Source organism: Triticum urartu, chromosome 1A (genome assembly GCF_056163025.1).
Source record: "Triticum urartu cultivar PI428250 chromosome 1A, HENAU_Tu73, whole genome shotgun sequence".
Taxonomy (NCBI): Eukaryota; Viridiplantae; Streptophyta; class Magnoliopsida; order Poales; family Poaceae; genus Triticum; species Triticum urartu.
Genome location: NC_141873.1, coordinates 113,925,804 through 113,942,210, shown reverse-complemented (window position 1 = coordinate 113,942,210; position 16,407 = coordinate 113,925,804).

Sequence of the window (16,407 nt, the reverse complement as noted above, 5' to 3'; positions counted from 1 at the left end):
TCGGTTCTAGCAAGTTGAAACTAGGTCAAATTTTTATCGGGGCAAAAGCTTGTTCAAGTTGATTAGACGGAACGGCGGTTTCGAGACGAAACTCCAGGCGCTTGAATCACCTGATTCCGATAAACGAGCGAAAAGAAAGACTAGAAAGAAGATCGGATCTAAGATCGCGATCGCGGAATAAATCCGACGAAAAGAAAAAGAAGAACGGTTAAACGAACGGGCGTTCGTTAACCTAGAAGAATCCGGTGATCACGTTCGTTAGGACGAACGGTCCGGCGAACGGTCCAAAGGCAACTAAATTGGGGAAGAAAATGAATCCGATCTAGGGTTTCGGAGAAGAAAAACCGAACGAAAAACCGATCTAGAAAACCGGAACGGATTAGAGAAGAAAAGAATCGGAACGATTAGAAGTAAACGATCCGAGAAAAAGAGACGCGGGGCAACCTCGGCGAGGTCTCCGGTGAGGGGCTCCGGCGGCGTGGGCGTGGGGCGGCGGCGGCAAGGTGCGGCGGCGGCGCGGGTGAGGCGGCGGCTTAGGGCGTGGGGTGGCAAGATGCGGCGGCGAGGGGCTTTGATTTGATGTTTAGAGGGGGGGGGTGGTTGGGTATTTATATTGGGGAGGGGAGGGGTTTACTTGGGGTAGAGGGCAAGGAATTAGACTAGGAATAGGAAAGAATAAACAGAGTAGGACTAGGAATAACGAAACAAAGGAAAAAGGGGCAAGGGCTACCCTAGAATCCTAAAAGGATTCGTAGAGCAAGAGGCGGCGGCGCCGGTTCCCTGGCGCCTGGCGCTAGGCGCGCGGTGGCCTGGGCGCGGTGGCCTTCGGCCCGGCTGGGCCTTGGCCTAGCCGGCCTTAGTCCAGTTTTTTTTGTTTTTTTTAAAATAGTTTCCGCGCGCAGAGAAAAAAAACAAAAAGAGATCTAAACGAACTCCGAAAAATCTAAAGTAAATTTTCCCCGACTCCTAAAAATGAGCCGAACAAAATGAACTTTTCTCCGGACCTAAAATGCAATTTTCGAAAACGCGCATTTTTCCCTATCCAAATAAAATGCAAATAAAACTCCGGCAAACAAAAATTGATCTATTTATTAAATCTTCATTTTCCTAAATTTTGGGAAAGTCATATTATTCCCTCTCTCATATTTTGACACCGGAAAATTTATTGAAGATAAAACAAATAAATCAAACGATCCTCTTTTCAAAATTTGAGAAACTCTCAAATATGAAAATAACGAAATCTCCAACTCTCTCCGGAGGTCCTTGAGTTGTGTGAAATTTCTAGGATCGGCCAAGATGCAAGAAAATATGTTATGCATGATGATCTAGTGTATAACATTCCAAATTGAAAATTTGGGATGTTACAGGCGTGGTGCTAAGTGCTGCAACTAAGACATGTGAGGGAGCCCCCGAGGCCCGAGGGAGGCACTCCTGAGACTACGGGGCGTGTACAACCCCACTCATTGTTACGTGAGAGTGTCACGGGCAGCGATCTTCACAGGCACTGGGCCTTTCTTCACAGGTGCTGGGCCTTGCATCATGGTTAGAACTTCCGGAGGTGCTGGATGTTCCAGGCGTTCTGGATGGGCACCCCGTCCTGTGTCTCCAGGCGCGCGGCGCCAGGCCTTGAGACATGTACGACCTTGAACGGGCGCTCCCACATGGGTGAGAGCTTATGCATCCCTTCCCTAGAGAGGACCCGCCTCAGGACGAGGTCACCCGCCTCGAGCGTCCTGGAGCGGATGCTGCAATAGTGGTGTTGCCGCAGCACCTGCTGGTACCTTGCCGCCCATAGTGCGGCTTCGCGGCGGCGTTCCTCCCCAAGCATGAGGTCCATCCCCCGCGTGGCGTCCTGTTGCATTTCATCAAACGCCAGGACCTGTGCGGAGCGATGCCTGACCTCGTGAGGGAGGACCGCTTCTGCTCCGTAAACGAGGAAGAATGGGATCTCGCCCGTTGGCTTGGTGGCGGTGGTGCGGATGGACCACAACGCGGACTAGAGCTCGTCGTACCAGCCCTTGCCGCAGGCCTCGAGCTTCTCCTTGAAAGTCCTGGTCTTGAGGCCCCTCAGGACCTCTGCGTTGGAGCGTTCGGCCTGACCATTGCTCCTGGGGTGTGCCACCGAAGCGTAGCAGATCTGTGTTCCAAGGTTAGCACAGTATGTTCTGAAGAGATTACTAGTGAACTGCAAGACGTTATCAGTGATGATGCGGTTGGGGACCCCGAAACAGGTCACAAGACCCTTGATGAACTTGACTGCGGAACCAGCTGGGATGGTGCGGACAGCTTCCACTTCCGCCCACTTGGTGAACTTGTCGATGGCAATGTAGAGGTGGCGGTAGCCCCCTGGCGCTCGAGGAAATGGGCCCAAGATATCCAGCCCCAGACCGCGAACGGCCATGTGAGTGGAATAGTCTGGAGGCCCTGAGCCGGCTGATGGATCTTCTTGGCGTGGAACTGGCAGGCTTCACAGGACTTCACCAGCACGGCCATGTCGTTGAGTGCTGTGGGCCAGTAGAATCCGTTGCGGAATGCCTTGCCGACGAGGGTCCGTGATGACGAGTGGTGCCCGCATTCCCCTTCGTGTATGTCAGATAGCAACTCCTTCCCCTGGTCTCTGGAGATGCAACACAGTGAAACGTCATTTGGTCGCTTCCTGTACAACTCATCGTCCCGGATGCAGTATGCCATGGCCTGCCGGGCCACACGCTCCGCGTCCACCTCCTTCTCCATCAACATCCCTTGCAACAGGTATTCCTTGAATTCCTTGGTCCAGCATCCCCCTGGGGCTCGAGCGCCAGGAGTAGGCGCGCTCCCGAAGTCGGGCCACAGGCTAGGGCTCCTGTGGCAGGCGGCTGCGGGAGCTCCTCCCGAGGCTGAGCTGTCCTTGTAAGTGGTGGCGTTGCTGACGGCTTTAAGAGCTGCTCCTCGAAGACGCCAGGCTCTTGGGGCTGCCGCTTGGATGCCCTCTTGGCGATGTCGTCAGCTTCCTTGTTGGTGCCACGGGGCATGTGCTGCAACTCCAGGCCTAGGAACTGCTTCTCCATCTTGCACACTTATGCGAGGTATGCCTCCATGTGCTCGTTCTTCGGCTTGTATACTTTGTTGGAGAAGTTGACGAGAACTGCGAGTCGCCCCTGACGGTGAGGCGCTTCACCCCCAGGGCTATCGTAGCTTTCAGGCCAGCTATTAGGCCTTTGTATTCTGCAATGTTGTTGGAGACCTTCTTGCCCTGCTGAAAGCAGAGCTGCATAGTGTAGTAGAGCTTGTCTTGAGTGGGCGAGACGAGTACTGCTCCAGCCCCCGCGCCCTGGTGTGCGAAGGCGCCATAGAAATACATGACCCAGCCGTCGGGCGCCTCACTTCCCGACGAGGTGGACCGGTCCTCGCCTACTTCCAGCGTCGGGGCATCCATCCATTCCACCACGAAATCAGCGAGTGCAGCTCCCTTGATGACCCTGGTAGTGCTGAACTCCAACTGGAATGCTTGCAGCTCGATGTTCCACTCAGCGACCCTTCTAGTGGAGTTGGGGCTCCTGAGCACTCTCTCCAATGGGTTGGCTGAGACGACCTTGATGGGGTGGCCCTGGAAGTAATGCCGCAACTTGCGCGAGGCCACCAAGAGCGCGAGAAGGAGCTTTTGGGGCATGGGGTATCGCGCCCTTGCGTCCCGTAACACCGTGCTGACGAAATAGACCGGGTGCTAGACGAGGGCTGGCGCATTGGTGAGGCTCGTGTCTTGCGGAAGATGGGGTGTCTCATGAGGTGATGGAACCTCTAACGCTTGATCGCTTGTCGGGACCTTGTCGGCGTCGTCCTGCCGAGGTTGGTCCCCTGTTGATGCCGCTATGGCTCTGGCTGTGCCTTCCTGATCTTGCGTCACCCCGGCTGTAGCTTGGCGCGACGCGCCTTTGGCTTGGTGCTCTTCCCGAACCGCCACCAGTGCTGCGCTGGCGGAGTACGGAGTGGCGGCAAAGTAAAGTACTAGGGGCTCGAGAGGTCGCGGCACCACCATCACTGGAGGGCTGGTCAGGTAGCTCTTGAGGTCTTGAAAAGCTCGGTCAGCCTCCGGGGTCCACTCGAACGGCCCCTTCTTCTTCATCAGCTTGAAGAAGGGTAGGGCGCGCTCTCCCAGCTTGGAGATGAAGCGCCCCAACTTAGTCATCCGACCAGCCAGCTTCTGCATTTCCTTGAGGGTCTACGGTGGGTTCATGTCTTCAATGTCCTTGATCTTCTTCGGGTTTGCCTCGATCCCTCTGTGGGACACGAGGAATCCCAGGAGCTTGCCGAAAGGGACACCGAACATGCACTTTTCTGGATTAAGTCGCAAGTTCACCCGGCGCAGGCTCGCGAAGGTCTCATCCAGATCTTGGATCAAGGTTCTTGCCTCCCGAGACTTCACCACAATGTCATCGACGTAGGCCTCTGCGTTTCTCCCGAGCTGCCGCCCTAAGGCGATGTGCATCAACCGCTGAAAGGTTGCGCCTGCGTTGCGCAGTCCGAAGGGCATGCAGGTGTAACAGTACACCTCACACGGGGTTAGGAAGGCTGTCTTCTCTACATCTTCTACCGCCATCTTGATCTGGTGATACCCTAAGAACGCATCCAGGAAGCACAGCAGGTCACACTCGGCGGTGGAGTCAATGATCTGGTCGATGCGTGGGAGTGGGAACAGATCTTGGGGGTAGGCCTTGTTGAGGTTGGTGAAGTCGATGCACATTCGCTCCTTCCTGCCTTTCTTCGGCACTACGACGGGGTTCGCCAGCCATTCGGGGTACCGAACCTCGCGGATGGCACCCGCCGCCTCCAACTTGTGGGTTTCTTGGACGATGAAGGCCTGATTCTTCGTGGACTGCCGTCTCGCCCGCTGCTTCACCGGGCGTACGTTGGGGCACACCCTTAAGTGATGTTGAATCACTTCTCTCGGGACCCCCACCAGCTGCTTGGGCTCCCACGCAAATATCTCCTTGTTTGTGCACAAGACTTCACCAACGCTTTCTCTGGGCCCGGGTCGAGGTCGGCACCTATGGTAAAGGTGGCTCCCGAGGATCCGTCTTCATCGACCGACACCTGCTTGGTTTCCGCCTTGTCATGGGTGAACAACTACTTCTTCTTGGTTGGTGGGCCCAACTTGGCCTCGGAGGCGCCCGCGTCGACGGGCCGCGCCGGCGCGGCGGTCTTGAGGGCAAGCTTGAGCCCTGCCAGGGCCTCCTTGGCATCCCCCTTGATAGTGAGGACACCCTTGCTTCCAGGCATCTTCATGAGGTTGTATGCTGGGTGGGTCGCTGCCATGAATTGGGCCAGTGCTGGGTACCCAAGGATGGTGTTGTATGGGAGGCCGACGCGGGCGATGTCGAAGTCGACCAGTTCAGTGCGGTAGTTGTCGCGCGTGCCGAAGGTGACGGGGAGGCAGATCTGCCCCAAGAAGTGGGCGGTGCCGCCGCCGACTCCTGAGAAAGGCTTGCTGAGGCGAAGCCGCTCGAGCGGCACGTGAAGAAGGCTGAAGGCCTCCACGGAGAGCATGTTGAGGCCGGCGCCACCGTCGATGAGGGTCTCGGTGATGGCCACGTTGCAAATAGTGGGCGTGCAAAGCATCGGGAGCATGCCTGAGCCAGCGGTGGTGACGGGGTGGTCTTCTGAGTCGAAGGTGAGGTCGGCTTCGGGCGCGGCCTAGCCCGGCGGAGCCCCGGAGCGCTTGGGAGTGGTGCCAATCTGGCGAAGGAACGGCTTGACATGGCAATCTGAAGGCAGTGCTTGAGAGCCGCCTAGTAGGGCCGCAACCGCGTGGTGCGCTGGTGCCGCGTAGCGCGTAGTGAAGAGGTTGCGCATCTCCTCCCAAGATGCCACCGTGGATCCGGGGAGGTTGAGCAGCCAGGCGCGCGGCGCGCCGGTGAGGGCCATGGGAAACCAGTTGCCTATGACCTTGTCGTCGCCCCGGGCCTCGAGGACGGCCTCCTCATATGCCAGTAGGAAAGCCGTCGGGTTTGCTGCGCCGTCATAGCGCGGCGGCATCTCCCGCTTGAACTTGGGTGGCCATTGCACCTGCCGCGGGGCGAGGGCCAGGGCACGGAGCCCCCTGGCCCCGTCGTCAGCGCCGGCCGTCGGAGCCGGTAGTGTGGCGCCTGCCATGAGGGTAGAGCGCGATGGCGGCGGAGCATAGATTGGCGGAGGGAAGGCTACGGCGCACCCCTACCTGGCGCGCCAAATGTCGGATCATGGGTTCCTGCAAAACCCTTAAGGTTCAAACTCTGGGGTGTGCATGAAGATTCCCCCCTACCGATCCATGTCCTATTTTTGCTAAGATCTAGCAGACTAACTCGACAAACTCACAACACAAGGGACGCAAGATGTATACTGGTTCGGACCACCGTTGTGGTGTAATACCCTACTCCAGTGTGGTGGTGGTGGATTGCCTCTTGAGCTGATGATGAACAGTACAAAGGGAAGAACAGCCTCCTGGGGTTGAGGTGTTCTTGTGCTTGGCGAACTTGTGTTTGTAAGGATTCGGTCAGCTCAGGCTTGCTCCCCTTGCTTGCTTGCCTTTTTCGTCCTCTTTTCTCTACTGAGGTGGCTAGTCCTATTTATAGAGGCCCTGGTCCTCTCCCCAAATATTGAGCGGGAAGGGAACCACCAACGGCCAATTTGAAAGGGGACAACTAGTACAGCTTATCCTGACAAAAGTGGTCTTTTCCCGCAAAAGGCTCCGGTGGTGACACCGCCTTGGGCTCCATGGTGACCTCCGTCTTGCCGTCCTGCTGGTCTTGGTCTCGTTGCACCGGTATGGAAACATTTGCTTGATGCCTTGGTACTCCGCGCCTGCTCTTGCCCCCTTAGCACCAAAGAGGAAACAAGGACGCTGCGCGTGCTGGCGCTCACCTGGCGCCCGCCTGGTCTCGATCGTCACGGCTCATGTCACGGGAACCTCGCGAGGTTTGCCTTGACTTGATCTCTCCGCCCCTCGCGAGCCTGCCTGGCAAGGCCGCTCCTGAGGAGGTCTTGGGGCGTCCGCATCGTGAGGCTTGGCCCCTCGCGAGGGTCTTGAATGCCTTGTTGATGAAGATGGGACGTACAGGCCTGCTAGCAAAGCCACGCCATGGGCCACAGGCAGGCAAGTCTGGGGGCCCCCGTTCCCAGAACGCCGACATATCTCGTGCAGCCGTCGGCCGGTTTTACATCTCCATTTTGCATCATCTATTGGAGTTGCATTTTTACATCACCAATATACATCATCTGTTGGAGTTGCCTCTTTTTTCAAGATGTAAAACACACTATTTGGTGATGTAAATTTTACATCAACTGGTTTTACATCTCCAAATTTGCATCATCTATTGGAGATGCTCTTAAAGCTAGACAGATGGCTATGCTATGATGGATGTCCCACTAGTAATGCTATCCCGCTACCTACCCCCATCAACACAATGTAGTATATTGGGACAATCTTTATGGTGTGATAGTGGCAAAGTTGTCTCCTAAGAAGTTTCTTGCCGAGCCTAGCGTTGCGAAGGCCACCAATCCTTGCCCGCTTTTCGTGTGTCTTCTATTAATAAATAGAAGTGGCATATTCTCTGTTGAAACACTGGGGGAATTAGTTCTAAACATAAGCCACTTACCCTTAGGAATGCTATGGCCAAAAGTGGTTGTGATTTGTTATGTTTGTAAGAAACAATATACCTCATTTTTATCTTGCCTGTGTTAAATCATTCTACCCTCCCGGTTTGATCAATTGCCCATATCTTCTCGGGGTATGGGAATTATTACTGTTTGGTGGCTCTTTATTCTTTGGGATTGATTTTTTTTCTCTGATCTGTTTTCCCTAGAAATTATGTTTATCTCCAAGGTCTCTGGCATAAATGGAAACTACTAAATATTTATGGCCCATGTCAAGGGAGGGCAGAGAAAATTTCACTACTAGGTTGTTTGATCTTGGCATTCTGAGTAATGAGGATGGCTCTTTGTGGGGGGCTTCAGTTATTCTAGAGCCCCTTGCAACTGCAATAAACCGGTTGGGTGATGCAAATGATATGTTGACCTTTAATAACTTTATTAGAAGTCAATTCTTGATGAAGTTGACAATTAAGGGATAATTTTTCATGGAGTAATACGCATGAGGATCCACTTCTTGTCTAACAAGATTGGTTATTCACATCTTGTAATGCAATTGGACCAGTTCATATCCTAATTCCTCTGTTAAACCTCTTCGCAAGCCGGTGTCGGGTCATACACCATTTGTTGTGAATATTTGAATTTTCATTCCCAAGAGTAAAATCTTTTGCTTTGAAAACTTTTGCATCAATCACTCGAGTTTCTTGCAGGTTGTGGAAGAATGTTGGAGTAAGCCTTGCTTTGCACCATCTAGTGTTGCACTTCTAGGAAAGAAAAATAGAAATCCAAGATATGAGTTGAAGGGGTCGAGTAGAGGGAATTCCCACCTCTGGGACAGGATTCAAAACACTAATTGGCCCCTTGTTGGGTTGGAAGATAGACGGCCAGTACATCCAGAAACAATTTTCATTTAATTCTCAAGGCATGTTTATTGAGAATCTCTTTGTTCATCATATTGAGAATCATTATGCATTGATGGCCTTGATGATCTCTCTATTCCATTCACACATTCTGAGTCGATGATGTCATAAAGGAAATACCCTCGGATGGGGTGCCCAAACATGATGGACTCAATGGGGGTTTCTTGAAGTCGTGTTGGCATATTATCAAATTTGATTTCTATAAGTTGCTCTCTGACTTCTATAATGGGAAGCTCTCTCTTGAGAGTATTAACACATGAATTATCACTTGTATTCCCAAAAGGCCCTCTCTAGAAAATGCTAATGGTTACACTTCTTAATTGCTACCTGAACTCATTACTAAAATTCTTGCTAACTAATTGCAGAAGGTAATTCTTCGCATTATTCATCGTAGTCAATATGGATCCTCAAGGGTCACACAATCCAAGATTGCCTTGCATGGGCATTCGAATTCATCCGCCAGTGTCAAGCATCAGGTACAGGTTCTGATCCTGAAATTGGACTTTGATACAACATTTGATATTATTGAGTACCCTACCAACATTTGCTACTATTGAGTACTCTGCCATGATTTATATTATGGAGCACATGGGATCTGATGACCACTTAATTGAATGGATAAAATGCATTTTCGCACAAATAATCTTCAATGCTTCTAAATGGAGTTCTTGGCAGACAATATCTTTGTTGGCATGGACTTTGCCATGAAGTTCATTGTCTTCGTTGATATGTGTTCTTGTGGAAGTCGTGGTTTGTTAGAACGTCACATTCCTCTCAATTCTTCACAAGATTGCCCATTCGTCCAATATGTTGACGACACTATTGTTGTCATGCTAGCTTGCATTGACCAGGCTACCTGCATTAAGCAAACACTACTAGGAAATACCTTATAGGTAGATGGTTATCAGTAGCGATGGGTAAGTGCCCAATACTGCTGTTAAGTAGCAACAATGATGTGCAGTAACACATGCTACATGTAAGTATTAGTAGTAGCGCGGGCTGGAGCACCTAATGCTACTACTCGTAGGGCCCACAGTACCCCCCGATCGAGCTGTAGTAGCAGCCACTACAAAAAAATACACTTCCGTGATGATACGTGTTTGTCACAGTAGGTCGCTTTTTTGTCATGCATGTACATCCATGACAAATTTATGACAGAATCAAGATAATCATACCTGTGCTGTCGTAGAAGTGTTCCATGACATTACCAAAATTCATGGAAGTGTCCACTTCCATGACAATAAATCGCGTGTCACAGAAGTGCTTTCCTCAAGGGTGACCGACACGTGGCATCCACCATAACGGAACGCCGTTAAGCTATCGGTCGGGTTTTGGATTCGACAACCCGTTAACAGCCCCGGCCAATGGGGATTTTCCATGTGTAAAATCATCATTGGCTAGAGGAAACACGTGTCGGCTCATCGTTGGGACAGATGTCATCCACTCACTGGACAGAAGGCGCCTATGATACGTCGACACGTGGCACGGCCCAATAGTGGCCCATTCCTGTGAAAAGGCCAGCCCATTTGACTTGGTCAAAAGCTGGCGGGCCGGCCCATGGAAAGCCTGTTAATGGCCTGTTCGCATATAGCCCATTTACAACCCGCTAACCCAAGGCTCGTTACGCCCTATCCGAATTAGGCCCAGTAGCGTCATCTAGGCCATCCAATAAATTCCAGCCCGTTTTCACTTCTGGCCCATGTATAGCCCATGACATCTTTCGGCCCATATGAGGCCCTTTGTAAGTCTTGGCCCATTAGCGGCCCGTGCTGAAACTGGCCCGTAATGAACAGTGTATCACTTTACACCCATTAACGGCCCGTGGTGAAACTGGCCCGTAATGAACAGTGTATCACTTTATACCCATTAACGGCCCGTTATTCCTTTGGGCCGTCTCCAGCCCATGTTATCTTTCGGCCTTCTCAGAGCCCATTTATTCTTGGGCTCATTTCCAGCATTCGTTTACTTACGGCCCGTTACTGTCATTTTCTGCTTGTGGGCCAAATTCAGCCCGTGGTTACAGTCGGCCCGTTTGTGGTCCATTAATACGTTGGGCCATTTTCATAGCGTCATCAAATACAGCCTATTAACGATGGCCCGTTATGGTCGGCCCATGAACGGATGATTCCAACTCTAGCCCGTTTACGGCCAGAATGCAGTCTGTTTGGCCCATGTTTGGCCAATCGATCATATGGCCCGTATAAGGCCCATTGATGATATGGCCCGTAGAAGGCCCATTGATGATATGGCCCATAGAAGGCCCATTGTTTCTACGGCCCATTGAAGGCCCACTGTTTCTACGGCCCGTAGAAGGCCCACTATTTCTACTGCCCGTAGAAGGCCCACTGTTTCTACGGCCCGTAGGAGGCCCAGTGTCACTACAGTAAATATTAGCCCATGGTTATTGTGGCCTAGTTTTAAAGAATAGGTTATTGCAGCCACTAGCAAACCGCAGAAAAAGAACTGCACTGACTACAAGCAAACCAATAAACAAGACAACAAGGAAATAAATAAGCAAGCAACTTACACTAGGCTATCACGGCTATTACACATATTACATCCACTGGGCATCAAAGTTCGCCACCAGTGCAAATATAGGGAATACAGCAGCATATAAACGCCGCAGCAAAACAAGTCTAGAACTGAAACCACTTCAGAAGAGCTCAATAAACAATATCCTAGGTACCCATAATGCTAGCAAGATGCTTAGCAAGCTTATTAAGTTTCTCTTGTTTGGCGCTTAAGTCCTCCAGCGCTTGTTGTTGCACCAAAAAGTATGCATCTGAATTCTACAGGGACTTCCTCAGTCCTTCGGCTTCCTGTCGCATAACATCTGATCGATGTCTTTCAACCTGAAGTTGAGACTCAAGAAGCCGAACTGATTCAGGCAATGAGTTCGAAGAGCTGGTGCCAACAGTGGTAGCTAGTAACTCGAACACTACATCAAGACAGGACTTTGGGGTTGTCTCAGTGTCTTCAATATAGTTTTTATCAGCTTTCTTGGAGACCAACAGGGATGTCTCACTATCTTGAACCTTATCTGCATTACTTCCTTTACCATTGCATAACAGGGTACTCTTCTCCAATATTTTATCCGCGTTCTAAAAGAGAAACAAACAAACACATCTCAGGTTTACAATGTAGTATATAAAACTCATTTTGGTAAACCAGTTCAGTAGTAAGGTGGACAGGATAACAACATGAAACAAACATATATCTATGTAGTATGGTCACTATATGGTCTATATCATTCTAGTTTATGTTGCCAAATCAAGATAGATACAGTTCGAATCATATCTATTTAAGACAAAGCAGCATAGACAAAATATAAGTGTGGGAAACTACACAGCAATAACAACACTTGTAATGTGCATGGCATGAGAACATAACTGTTTATTCAATTGAAAGTGAAATCAACATAGAGCAAGTTACAACAGCAAACAACCAAACACGTTGAAGAAACAGGTTTAAAACATACCTGTTGCGCCATTGGAGTTTCAATTGCATCCTTCAAATTTGAAATTAGTTGGTATCAGTAAATACAGTGATGCAAGAGAAAAGTAGTATGAACCATAGCTACGGAACCTGACCTGAGAACAATTCTTCTTCTGCTTTAAGCATTGACTTCGGGTTCAGAGTGGTGGTCCTCATGATTTGGGCACTGCAGTTGCCTTACTAATTGCTCGTGTTTGGGTGCTCTGTGGTGGAGACGGTGTTGTGTCAATGGGAACTGGGTGTCTATCTGCTGGTGTTGGGGTTAGAAGGGGTGTAGCTTGTTCTCTGTCCAACTGGGTAGGGGTACAATCTGCATGAGTGTGGGTTATGTGTGGTGGGGCTGGTTCTTGGGCAAGTACAACCGTGGTTCTATCTGCATCAACAAGTAGCACGATCTTTTCTGAAGACCGTGTTTTTACTCCCACAGATACTGCCATCACTCCCTCCAATTGAAATGGCTGATAAACAAGAAAAGTAATTGAATGTACAAACATTGTAAGATAGACAGGTGCAATGGATAGTAGGGAAGAAAACAGGGCATGAAATAATTCACATTTATGTTGTCTAAGCAAACAGAATAGCAGGACATAATTTCACATATATGATGGCTAATTAAACAGGATAGCATGACACAATTTCACATGTATGATGGCTAACTAAACAGGATAGAATGACATACTTCAAAATATGATGACTATGTAAACAGGATGACATGATATAACTATACGATGTGTCTATTAAAGTGGTTGGCATGCCATAAATCACAAACATGCCGTTGATGGAAACATGATGGCATGATATAATTCACGGATAGAATGACATTATTTAAATATGATGACTATGTAAACAGGATGAGATGATATAACTGTATTATGTCTTTAGAAAATGGGTTGGCATGCCATAATTCAGATACATGCTGTCTATGTAAACATCATGGCATGACATAATTCAAATATATGATTTATATACTAGGGAAGTGAGTAGAGGGCAATCGCATATATGATGTGTCAACTAAGGAGATGGCATTCAATATTGTGTATATGATGTAAAAACTAAGCATTGCAATACAACATATGCATTATATGAGTAATATAACCCTGCCAAGTTTGAGCATACACCTCAGGGGATAATAGGACTGGTCATCTGCCTCCGAATCCTCCTCTGAAGAGCTATCTGTAACCAGCAAGATATCTGCTTCAGCAGGTAGCATTGTCTGCTCTGAAGACCTTGTTTTCACTCCAGATTTCTCCACAATTCAAATGGCTGATGCACAGGAAGAGCAGTTGAATATACAAACATTGTCGACAAAAGCAATGAGAAATACAAAAAAGGACGGAATGATATAATTCACATATATGACGCTTGCCTAAACAGCATGGCATTGCATAATTCACATACATAATGCCTTGCAACAAGATAACATTGCATAATTCACATATATAATGTCTTGCAACAAGATGGCATTGCATAATTCACATATATGGTAATTAGACACTAAACAGGTGGCATTCGCACAAAGCATGTCCAAACTAAGCAAATGACATAGCAATGCAAGATACCATACGCACGATATGAGCAACATAACCCTGCCAAGTTAGGGCATGCACCTTGGGGGGGAAATATGACTGGTCATCTATCTCTGAATCCTCCTCTGAGGAGCTATCGGTAACCAGCAAGACATGCGCTTCGTCAGATAGCATTGTCTTCTCTGAAGACCTTGTTTCCACTCCAGATTTTTTTCATGACCGTGCCAAATGGCTGATGCACAGGAAGAGTAATTTAATGTACTAAAATTGTTGACAAATTTAACACGTAATAAAAAAATGATGGCATGATATAATTCACATATAAGATGACTAGCTAACCAGGGTGGCATTGCAAAATTCACATATATGAAGCCTGGCTAGACAAGATGGCATTGCATGATTCACATATACGATAAAGAAAATAAACAGATGGCATTGACACAAAGCATGTCTAAACTAAGCAGATGACATCTTTAATGTATACAGTAAGCAATGCAAGGCACCATATGCATGATATTACCAACATCAGCATGCCAAGTTAGAGCGAAGACCTCATGGGGTAAATAGGAGTGGTCTTCTCCTTCTGAATCCCCCTCATAACAGTTATCTTCCTCTTGATTATGATCCGAAATGGGTGGAGGGGGGCTTCCTTTGCGCCCACCATGGAACGACGTCTGCATGAAATTTTATTGCCACGCAAGGCTTGTCTCTTTTGCTCTACATGATTAGTTCCATTGTGTACAATAACTGGCATGCATAGGAGTAAAACATAGTGAGATTATGTAAGGAGTGCATGCACAAATCCAGAGTGATGGTAGCAAACTGTGGATAGACCCAAAACCAATGATAGCAGGCAGATAATAGCTTTAGTTAAAAAATACAGATAATGTCTCCTTTAATGTTTGTTTGCACCCAACATGAAACTCATAGTAGACACCGGAGATTAACCAGATAGTAGACAGATAGTACTGATTGCTTCCCCAATATGTACCCCACAACCATTTAAAAACTCAAGTTTCAGCATTAGTTTGGACCTGACTCGGAGTCTAATAGGTGAACACGATGATAATATAGCATGTCATCATATTAAGCGACGCATAACGTAAGCAGACACGGAAGAGTGCGACCTCTCTTGCAGACCCGTGTAGTCCTCAAGGTCATCTGCTCAGTTGATGATGGTAATGCAGTTGCTGTGGCTGCCGACTTAGGGGAAGAAGGTCTGAGGCGGCGAAAGACAGTCTGGAGAGCGGATCCCTACTGTGGTGAACCCTTCCGTTGTTGGAGCAGCTGAGCTGGGGTGGAACACAGCGCCGCAGGAGCAGGACAAACCACACAAGGTTTTCTTTGACACATATCTGTGACAGAAGTAATTGAGTAAGGGCTTGTTTGAATTTGAGGATTCTAACAATGCAGGGATAGGAAATAGACAGGAATAGGATAGGAATGCACGTGCAAAACAGAGAATTTACAAACACAGGATTTATGCCAATCTGGGTGTTTGATTCACAACAATTGGAAGATCACGGGATGCAAAAAAGCATGGTGAGATTAAGTCAAACCACAAGAAAATGTACGGTTATAATGCTATTATGCTACTATCTCTTAGTCTTGTGCTTGATGAATAGGAATATGAAATGGAGGAGAAGTGGAAATTAGAATTCCTATGGTTTTTCTTTAAAGGAGACACTAAAGGAATAAATCCTACAGTTTTCCAGGCCCATCGACAAATGCACAGCTCAAACGCGCAGAGATAAATAATGATGGCATTCAAGAGAGTCCATCACGGATAGCTAAGTTGCCTGGTACCTACAAGTGCTCAGTGGACAATATATATAACATGTAGAGTAAAAAAGAGATGCAACAAGTGTACAACCTCTTTGGCGAAGCCATGTCGATCTCAGCGTGATTGGGTTGGCCGGTGAGGATGCTCCGGCTGACTTGGCTGTCGAAGGAGGGGAAGAAGATCTTAGGCGTCTGGAGATGGAGCCCGAGGTACCGCTCCGCTGTGATGGAGGGTTTCGTCGTTGGAGCAGCTCCGGTGAGTTGTACGACGCCGAGGCTGAAGCAGGACAAGAGAGACAACGAACAATGTTAACCTGAGTGGAATTCTAATAGCATCTCCAATACATGATGTAAAATACATAAACACAAAGTGCTAGATGTAATATACATCAGCCGCTCATCTCCGAACTTAACTGTCGAAACTGAATTTAACTGTCGAAACTGAACTTAACTGTCGAAATTGAATTTTGCTGTCGAAACTGAATTTTGCTGTCGAAACTGAACGCACTAGCAAGGTGAGGCTACACGTCGGTCGACTGACTTTTTCATCTCTGGTCAGTCGATTTCGCAGCCGTTGGATACAAAATCAAGGGCCTGCGGTTCATCTTCAACCTCCACCCTCCTGAGCTGGCCAAACAACAGCCTCCCGTCGCCCGCGGCCCGCGGTGCGCCACCCCGCCTGCCCCGAAAACACTCCCCACCGCCAGTCCACCGCCGCCCCGGCCATCCCTCTAGGCCCCCCCGTGCTGAGCTTTTTCTCTGGCGATCCCCACGCCACCGCCCCGCCAACGCCCCGCCACCACCGGCGACCACCGCCCCCATCCTGAACCCTAAGATAGATAGTGGGGTACCTCTCTGGCGAGCCCCCCTCCCCGCTGCGGCTGGTTCTTCCTTCACCCCGGCGGCATCGGAGTGAAGTGTAGCTAAATCGGAGAAGCATCGCAAGCAAGAGCAAGAGCGAGAGCAGAAGCGCGAGCAAGAGCAGACGAGGCAGGGGACCGAAAGCAAGAGCAGAGCAGTAGCGCGAGCGAGAGCTAAAGCAGGAGCAGGTCCTACTGATGTGGACGTCGCCACCGAGGGAG